Consider the following 8,392-nt stretch of genomic DNA (forward strand, 5'->3'; position numbering starts at 1 on the left):
ATCCATTCCTGCCTTTGGCTTCCAAAATCTGTCAGATAAATCTTTCTGTGTAAACGCACCATTAGATAATAAGTAATCCCTGCTCCCCACAGCAGCACAGCATCATTAGTCACTAACTCCAGTTGCCCTCCTGCCGCTTCCAGTCCGAAGATGTCCTGGCTCAGAAATGTCACTGACTGGCTAAGTGGGTACTTCCCTCCGCGACGTGCCGATGCAAGAAGTTGGGAAAAACTAAAGAGCGGAGGCCATCAGAAAACTGGTGAAAACTGTGGGGGTACGGAGATGGCTAAACATAGCTTCCTTATTATGTTTCCTCCACCCCCTAACTGGCCATGATTTTTAGATTAGGCCAGAGTTTTCTTTTAAGAATGATGGCTAACTTCTCTCATGGTATCAGTGACGTAGCTACCATTGAGGCAGACCACGTGACTGCTACGGGGCCCGTGCAGCAGAGGGGCCCTTGCAAAACATAGGCTGCCTCCATGGTTGTTTACAGCACACACTTGCAGTGCTCCCTGCCCTGACAGTCTCCCTTGTGGTCGGAGGTATCATTGCACCTTCCTCCACCCCTGCAATACACATACTCACAGGACCGCTCTGGCTGCCGGGTCCTGTAATTGTGCATGGGGGGGAGGGGCATGGGCTTCGTACAGTTTCCTTCTATGGAAGCCCATGAATCCTGGCTACACCCCTGCATGATAATCAAACTGAAAGCATGGGACATCCATCAGTACAGAGCAGGGTGCTAGAGGAATTACATATAAGAACCTCAGAGTGGAAACAGAGTTTAATTTGAAAAGTGGAGCTCCCCTTTAAACATATCGGTGTATTATTTGTAAGGTACGTTAAAAAAAAACAAAAAATGTGCGACCTTAGATGGGTATTATTGCATATATAGTATAACCGCCCCTGCCTACTGATGTTGCAGTTGGAGCACAACATCGTCTGATGCCAAAGTAATAGCCGGCGGTAACAACTGGATGATCCACCGTGACCTCCAGTATGAGAGAGAGCTAAATTCTTCCACCATTAAGGTCCATTTACACAGAAAGATTATCTGACATTATCTGCCAAAGATTTGAAGCCAAAGCTAGAAACAGACTATAAACAGAGATTAGGTCATAAAGAAAAGACTGAGATTTTTGCTCTTTTCAAATCCATTCCTGGCTTTGGCTTCAAATCTTTGGCAGATAATCTGTAAAATAATCTTTCTGTGTAAATGGAGCCTTAGAGAAAGTAATCCAAAGCACTAACAGAGCTATGATATGGCGCAGCTTGTGCGCTGATAAGACGTTAGCCATTGTGTAGGTAAAGTCATGGTAACTACATGACATGGCTGATCTTCCCTGTCAGTCACACCTGCTAATGTCACAAAGCAGGTTCTTCTTCTCTAGGATAGCAGGGTCCAAGTTACACATATCACAGGAGAACAATGCTTCTACTGACCCCTCCAGCAGCCAAGAATGGAGGCGGCAGAGCCAGTTGGCTCACATTCAGCTGTGTTAACCATTCGTTTTGTGGATAGAACCAGACGCAAGGAGAATATTCCTTATGTGTTATATGTATATTTGCAGATGTTCTTAGCCAGCAGGATGACCTCCAGTGTAATATTTAAAGCATCCAGCTCCCTCATATACTCTACCATAGTTTTACCACTCCAAATAAAAGAAATAAAAACTCTGAATAAAAAATAGCATCTATTGTCTCCTGCAAAATTAAGATGTATTGGTGGGCAGCTTTATATGAAGCTCTGGAGAAGAAGAATAAAAAGTTTTAATGTCAACTGGTGTCAGATTTGTAATTTACTTCTATGTAACAATCTCAATCCCTCCAGTTCTTATCAGCTGCTGTATGTCCTGCAGGAAGTGGTATATTCTTTCCAGTCTGACACAGTGCTCCCTGCTGCCAGATGTGTCCAGTGCAGTTTTTTGTTTGTATTTGCTGCTGATCTGGACGTTTCTAGTCACGAACAGAGGTGGCAGCAGAGAGCACTGTTCCAGACTGGAAAGAATACACCATTTCCTGCAGGACATACAGCAGCTGATAAGTACTGAAGGGATTGAGATTGGTACATAGAAGTAAATTACAAATCTATGTAACAATCTCAATCCCTCCAGTACTTATCAGCTGCTGTATGTCCTGCAGGAAATGGTATATTTTTCCCAGTCTGACACAGTGCTCTCTGCTGCCAGATGTGTTAATGACAAGAATTGTCCAGTGCAGTTTTCTGTTTGTATTTGCTGCTTCTCGGAACGTTTCCTGTCACGAACAGAGGTGGCAGCAGAGAGCACTGTTCCAGACTGGAAAGAATACACCATTTCCTGCAGGACATACAGCAGCTGATAAGTACTGGAAGTTCTGGAGAACTGGAAAGTGCAGATCTATAAATTACAGTTAATTTCACTCCCGGTTTTGGCTCAATATATACCGAGCATGTTTGAACATAACCTAAGGAAAAATCTGTTAAGGAATACGGGAAACATCAGTGAGGGGATCCAGCCTTTAGTTTTTTGTTTCCCTTCTCTACCACAAAAAGGACAATGAAGTCAATGAGCAGTCTGTATAATGAACCGACATGGAGGATCATCCCCTTTTTCACACTACTGAACAGAGGACAATCCCTTTAATACGATATGATGTACTGTATCCCTCCATTATGAATGAGTTTTACGTTGCACCCTGTGACAGATGTCATATATATATTTTTTTTCTTCACATTTTTCCTTTACACGTTGCTTCATTATATAGAAAAATAACCCAATTAAAAATCCTAAACATAATCTATATTGCCATGTAACAATCCAAATTATAAAGTGATATCAGTATTTAAAAAACAAAAATTGAATATATATATATTTATTTATCCTTACTCGCTGTGAATCCCTGCCCAGTACACCCTATGGGCAGACAAACTCGCAGCAGGATGGACATCCCGCTGCGAGTATGTCAGCAGCCTGCTCCGTTTACCCCCCGGGCGCTGAAGCGTATACTTCACCTGGTCCTGTTTCGGCTTGCTTCGGGGGTTCCCGGCACGTCCCGCTCGGCCAATCAGTGCGCAGCCGCAGTGCACCAATTGGCAGAGTGGGACGTGAAGTCACCGGGAGCCCCGAAGCAAGCCGAAGCGGGGACCAGGTGAAGTATATGCTCCGGCGGTGAGAAACCTGCTGCGGATCTGTTACGTGTGAACGCAGCCAAAGAATAAATCGCTGTGGGGGAGATTTATCAAACATGGTGTAAAGTGAAACTGGCTCAGTTGCCCCCGGCAACCAATCAGATTCCACTTTTCATTCCTCACAGACTCTTTGGAAAATGAAAGATGGAATCTGATTGGTTGCTAGGGGTAACTGAGCCAGTTTAACTTTACACCATGTTTGATAAATCTCCCCCATGTACATGTGTCCATAAGGTCCAAAAATGTTCTGAAGGGGTTAAAAGCCATCCATTTACTGCGAACAAGAAAGCCAGTAGGTAGAAATTGTTAAAACCTGTAAAAAATCCCAAATGTCTATAAAACGGGATGATTGTGCGCTGACTGGTCTGGTGACTATATGTGTGTATATGTATGTAACTAGTGGATACCTTGTCTGTGAGCTCACTGGCTGTGTAGACGGCTATGCCATGGACTTCACTAGAAGATGTGGGAGAAGGTTTCCGCATTATTAGTCTCTGCTTCAAGCATCTTTTGTTCTGATCAACTCCTAAAACATTTAGGGTTTGTTCACATTTACGCAGTCAGACTTTTTACCACCCACATAAAATTCTATACAGCTTACACATGGTGACTGGACCCAGTTCCCACATAGAGGATGGTGACAACAGATGGATTCATCTAAACAGTGCGCTATGTAGCTATAAGGATGAGTAAGTACACATTGACATTACCAGATTTCTGGAAATGGGATCAATTTACTACAGTTAAAGGGGTACTCCAGAGGGGAAAAAAATTCAACTGGTGTCGGGAAGTTATACAGATTTGTAAATGACTGAAGTCTTCCAGTACTTATCAGCTGCTGTATGTTCCTGCAGGAAGTTGTGTATTCTTTCCATTCTGACACAGTGCTCTCTGCTGTCACCTCTGTCCATGTCAGGAACAGTCCAGAAGTTTTCTATGGGGATTTGCTACTGCTTTGGACAGTTCCTGTCATGGACAGAGGTGGCAGCAGAGAGCACTGTTTCAAACAAGAAATAAAACACCACTTCCTGCAGGACATACAGCAGCTGATAAGTACTCGAAGACTTGAGATTTTTACATAGAAGCATTTTACAAATCTGTATAATTTTCTGATTTGAATAAAGAAAAATGTCACTGTAGTACCACTTTAAATTGTAGGGGAATGACTTTCTCTTGGCTGTACCCCATTTGGTCAGAGTGCCCATGCTGACTAGACTGCCAAGAAAAGAACCTAAAATAGGCCCAGAAGCAAATGTTCTTGACCATGAAGGCCACACCTCATAACCTACAGGACTTCAAGGGGTTGTTACTAGAGTTGAGTAGCCTTTTCAGAACCCAAACGCTTGCCATTTGACTCCCAGAGGCTGGAGAAGTTGGACGCCACCCTAGGGAGTCCTGGAAAACATGGATACCTTTTAAAGGTCTCCATACACCTTCAATAACTGATGGCAGAATCATTGTGAAGCCCTTGTCCTTCTCATACACTAAAACATTTAGCACAGCTCAGCGTTCCTGTACTCTGGGAAGGGGTCTGGCTGTGGCTTATCTCTACAAGAACAAAAGGGTCAAGTGGGGATTTTTCCATCACGCCGACCCCTATATCAACCAAAATCATCTGTTGGTGGACAGTCAGGAGAGCATCATACACACTAAACCGATGGCTGACATGAGTATAAGGTGTATGGGAACCTCAAGACTTATCCCTATACACAAGTATATGTTCGCTGAGGTCTCGGGTACTCTTAATAAAGGAGACCTAAAGTATTGTATTGCTCCTCAAAAGTTATACAAACCCCAATATACACTTATTACGGGAAATGCTTATAAAGTGCTTTTTTCCCTGCACTTACTACTGCATTAAGGCTTCACTTCCTGGATAACATGGTGATGTCACGACCCGAGTCCCAGAGCTGTGCGGGCTGTGGCTGCTGGAGAGGATGATGGCAGAGGGATGCTCAGTGTCCCCCCAGTGCCCTGTGTCCCTCAGTGTCCCCCTGCCATCATCTTCTCCAGCAGCCACAGCATGCACAGCTCTGGGAGTCGGGTCGGGACATCACCATGTTATCCAGGAAGTGACATCACCATGTTATCCAGGAAGTGACATCACCATGTTAAAAAGGAAGTGAAGCCTTGATGCAGTAGTAAGTGCAGGGACAAAAAGCACTTTATAAGCATTTCCTGTAATAAGTGTATATTGGGGATTTGTATAATTTTGGGGGGGCAATACAATACTTTCATAAAAATTTTCGCCGGACTTTTCCTTTAAGTGCTTCCATAGACAGTGAATGGAGGGCACTGTGGTCAGGTTCTATAGACTTACACTATGAGCTTGACTCGTCACATGACACACAGTCGGGAGAGGACCTCACTTAGCGCGGTCTTCTCCAAGCTCGTTCTCAGGATCGGTACGGGTCTGAATACTCAGAACCCGGACCGACCAAAACATTTCACATGTCTCTGTGACTGTCAAAAGTTTTTTTTATAAGCACAGGTACACTTTAAGAGATCTGTTGTTAAGGCACCTTAAGGCCTTATTACACAAAACAATTATCTGCCTTTCTTGGCCGATTACTGTCCATTCAGCCGATATTTGATTTGTGTAAAAGGACATGTTAAAAGGCCATGATCAGCTGACTTCAATGGGCAGCCCAAATGATCTAAGGATCATTTGGGCGGCCCCTCCCACTGCTTCTCGCTTGCTGTCTGTGCGTGTAATCGCTCAGGCAGCGAACGGGGAATGAGGCGGAAGAGTCCATGCCTCCACCATAACAGCTGTTTGGTGGAGCTACACAATAGTCGGCTTTAATGTTATGGCTAATTGGAGAGCGACAACGAGAAGGGCAGCCATATTGGTTATTACTTCTGAGTAAGTTTAGAAGAAACCGTTGACAGACTCTGTTATGTGTCTGCTACTATACCCAATGTTTATTGCCTGGGAGGCTTCCTGTGTCTTTGCATTGTGAAGCCTACACCGATCCCTCATTGTTGTCGAAGGAACCTTGGTCTGAAGTAAAACAGGTCTTAGACCCGAAACACAATGCAAAGTACTTGAAGGTTATTGGAACAGTAATTATTAAAGGTGACAAAACCGGGCCATGCACTAAGAGAGTGACAGACCATGTGCCAAGTAGAAGCTGGCGAAGAGTGGAGTTGTCTCTTCCCTTCCCCAGGGCGTGGGTGTTGGAATGGGGGGCATGTGGCGGAGTTCAACTCTTGTGAAGGGCAGAGGAGGGGGCTGTGGGGCTGGTGCCCTATAAAAGAACTTCCTGTACTATGAAAGCCCATAATGTGTCCTTATTCCGCTGCCTTGATGTGATGGAAGGGAAATGTATGGCTGGATATAAATAGAAAGCGTCCCTATATCAGATGAGGAACAAGAGCGACATTCTCCTCCTCTGCTTTCTGATAAATGAATCGAACGGAGAAGAAAGAATAATTACGAAGGTTCGTGACAGCGTCTGTGATGTGTATCTGCAGCGAGCTGGTGCCGTGTGAGCCGGTTATTTATAGTGCTATGAGCGCCAGCTGCTATTTCATTCTGGCCTCTGGAGTCGGCCATATTCACAAGTTTTCATATGACGAAAGTGCTTTGTACGAAAACTAAGTTCCGGTAACTGGCACGTTTCATGAATGACTCCGGAGTGAAACAAGTAGCTCAGCATCGCCCCCCTGTGACCACTCACGGAAATGCCTCATTGTACATGATAAACTGATGGTTTACGCGAATAGTTATCAAATATATTTAACAAAAATCAATTTAATATTATGGAATCCCAAAGAAAGAATGTTGACCCAGCTTTTCTTTTCTTTTTTTTTACTTTATAGCAAAGTGTTGTTGTGTTGTTGTTGTTGTTGTGTTGTACTGGAAGCATAACAGATGGAAGTCACTTGTCACAATGGGTTCAAGTGAATTATCGCTGTTAGAATGATCTAATAGTGGCTAGTAATCTGTGTCCTTTGCTGCATTATGATGAATCTCGATCTATCGTTATCGGAATTATTTTAAAGTATATCTATTAAACGTTAAAGGGGTTATCCAGCGCTGCAAAAACATGGCCATTTTTGCACCCCTCTTGTCTCCAGATTCGGTGGGGTTTGAAACTCAGTTCCATTGAAGTAAATGGTGTATAATTGCAAACCACACCTGAACTGGAGACAAGGTTGAGCCAAAAGTAGCCATGTTTTGTAGCGCTGGATAACCCCTTTAAAGAGACTCTGTCAATAAGTTTATGGTGTTTTATCTAAGAGAAGCACAAAGTTGTGACTGAAGCTGAACAGAATGCTATATCACTTACATTGTTCTGTTCAGCTGATACAGAGATATCCTCCTCAATAACATGGACAATAAGTAGTCCTCTCCATTATGTGCATGTGCTCAGTAGTCCTGTATATTCATGAGAAGCAGAAAACTCCACCCACCATCTGCTGATTGGCAGCTATCTCTCCATGCTGTGTATAGGCAGTCACCTGTGCTTAATGTGTATCGATCAGGTATGTGTCTCCACAGTGTCTTGGGCTGACCAGAGAAAAAACGTAAATAAATGGCACCGTGGTTGACCAGTAGTTTAAAGTGTCACTGTTGTTATAACTTTCAAAATCTAAATAAAGAGTAGATGTGAAATGAAGCAAGTTTGTAATTTGCATTCATTATTTTTGTTGTTGTTATCATTCTGTAAAATAAAGCTGAACTTACCAGGAATCCAGGTTCAGTCTCCTGAAGGCAGATTTTCTGACTTGTGCTGGTTGAAAAAAACAGACTAAACCCAGGATATCCGGCCAGTACAGAGAGTCACAGCTCAATGTGTCCATCAGTCACATGACTGCCTTCTCTCTGTGAGCGATCAGATGGCCTGAGATACACAGGACTTCCTGTTCTCTGACTGTTTCCTGTTTTTTTGAGGGGAAAAAAGAGTCAGAAAACAGGAAGTGCCGTGTTTTCCATGATAACCGGAAAAAAAAATTATGAATGTAAATTACAAACTTGCTTCATATCACATCTACTGTTAGATTTTGAAAGTTATAATGACAGTGACACTTAAGGTAAAACTTAACTTTTATTTGGTAATATAAAAAGCACATAAAGAGAATGGACAGTAATGTACGTGGCTAGTACGATTATGTCAATCGATATTGTACATAGCAGAGCTTATAAATACATACAGCTAAGCCCTATTATGTCCCTACCTGCGGCTATAGTGGATTGCCTGGTGTGGGTGTCCC

This window comes from Dendropsophus ebraccatus, chromosome 13 (assembly GCF_027789765.1).
Source record: "Dendropsophus ebraccatus isolate aDenEbr1 chromosome 13, aDenEbr1.pat, whole genome shotgun sequence".
Taxonomy (NCBI): Eukaryota; Metazoa; Chordata; class Amphibia; order Anura; family Hylidae; genus Dendropsophus; species Dendropsophus ebraccatus.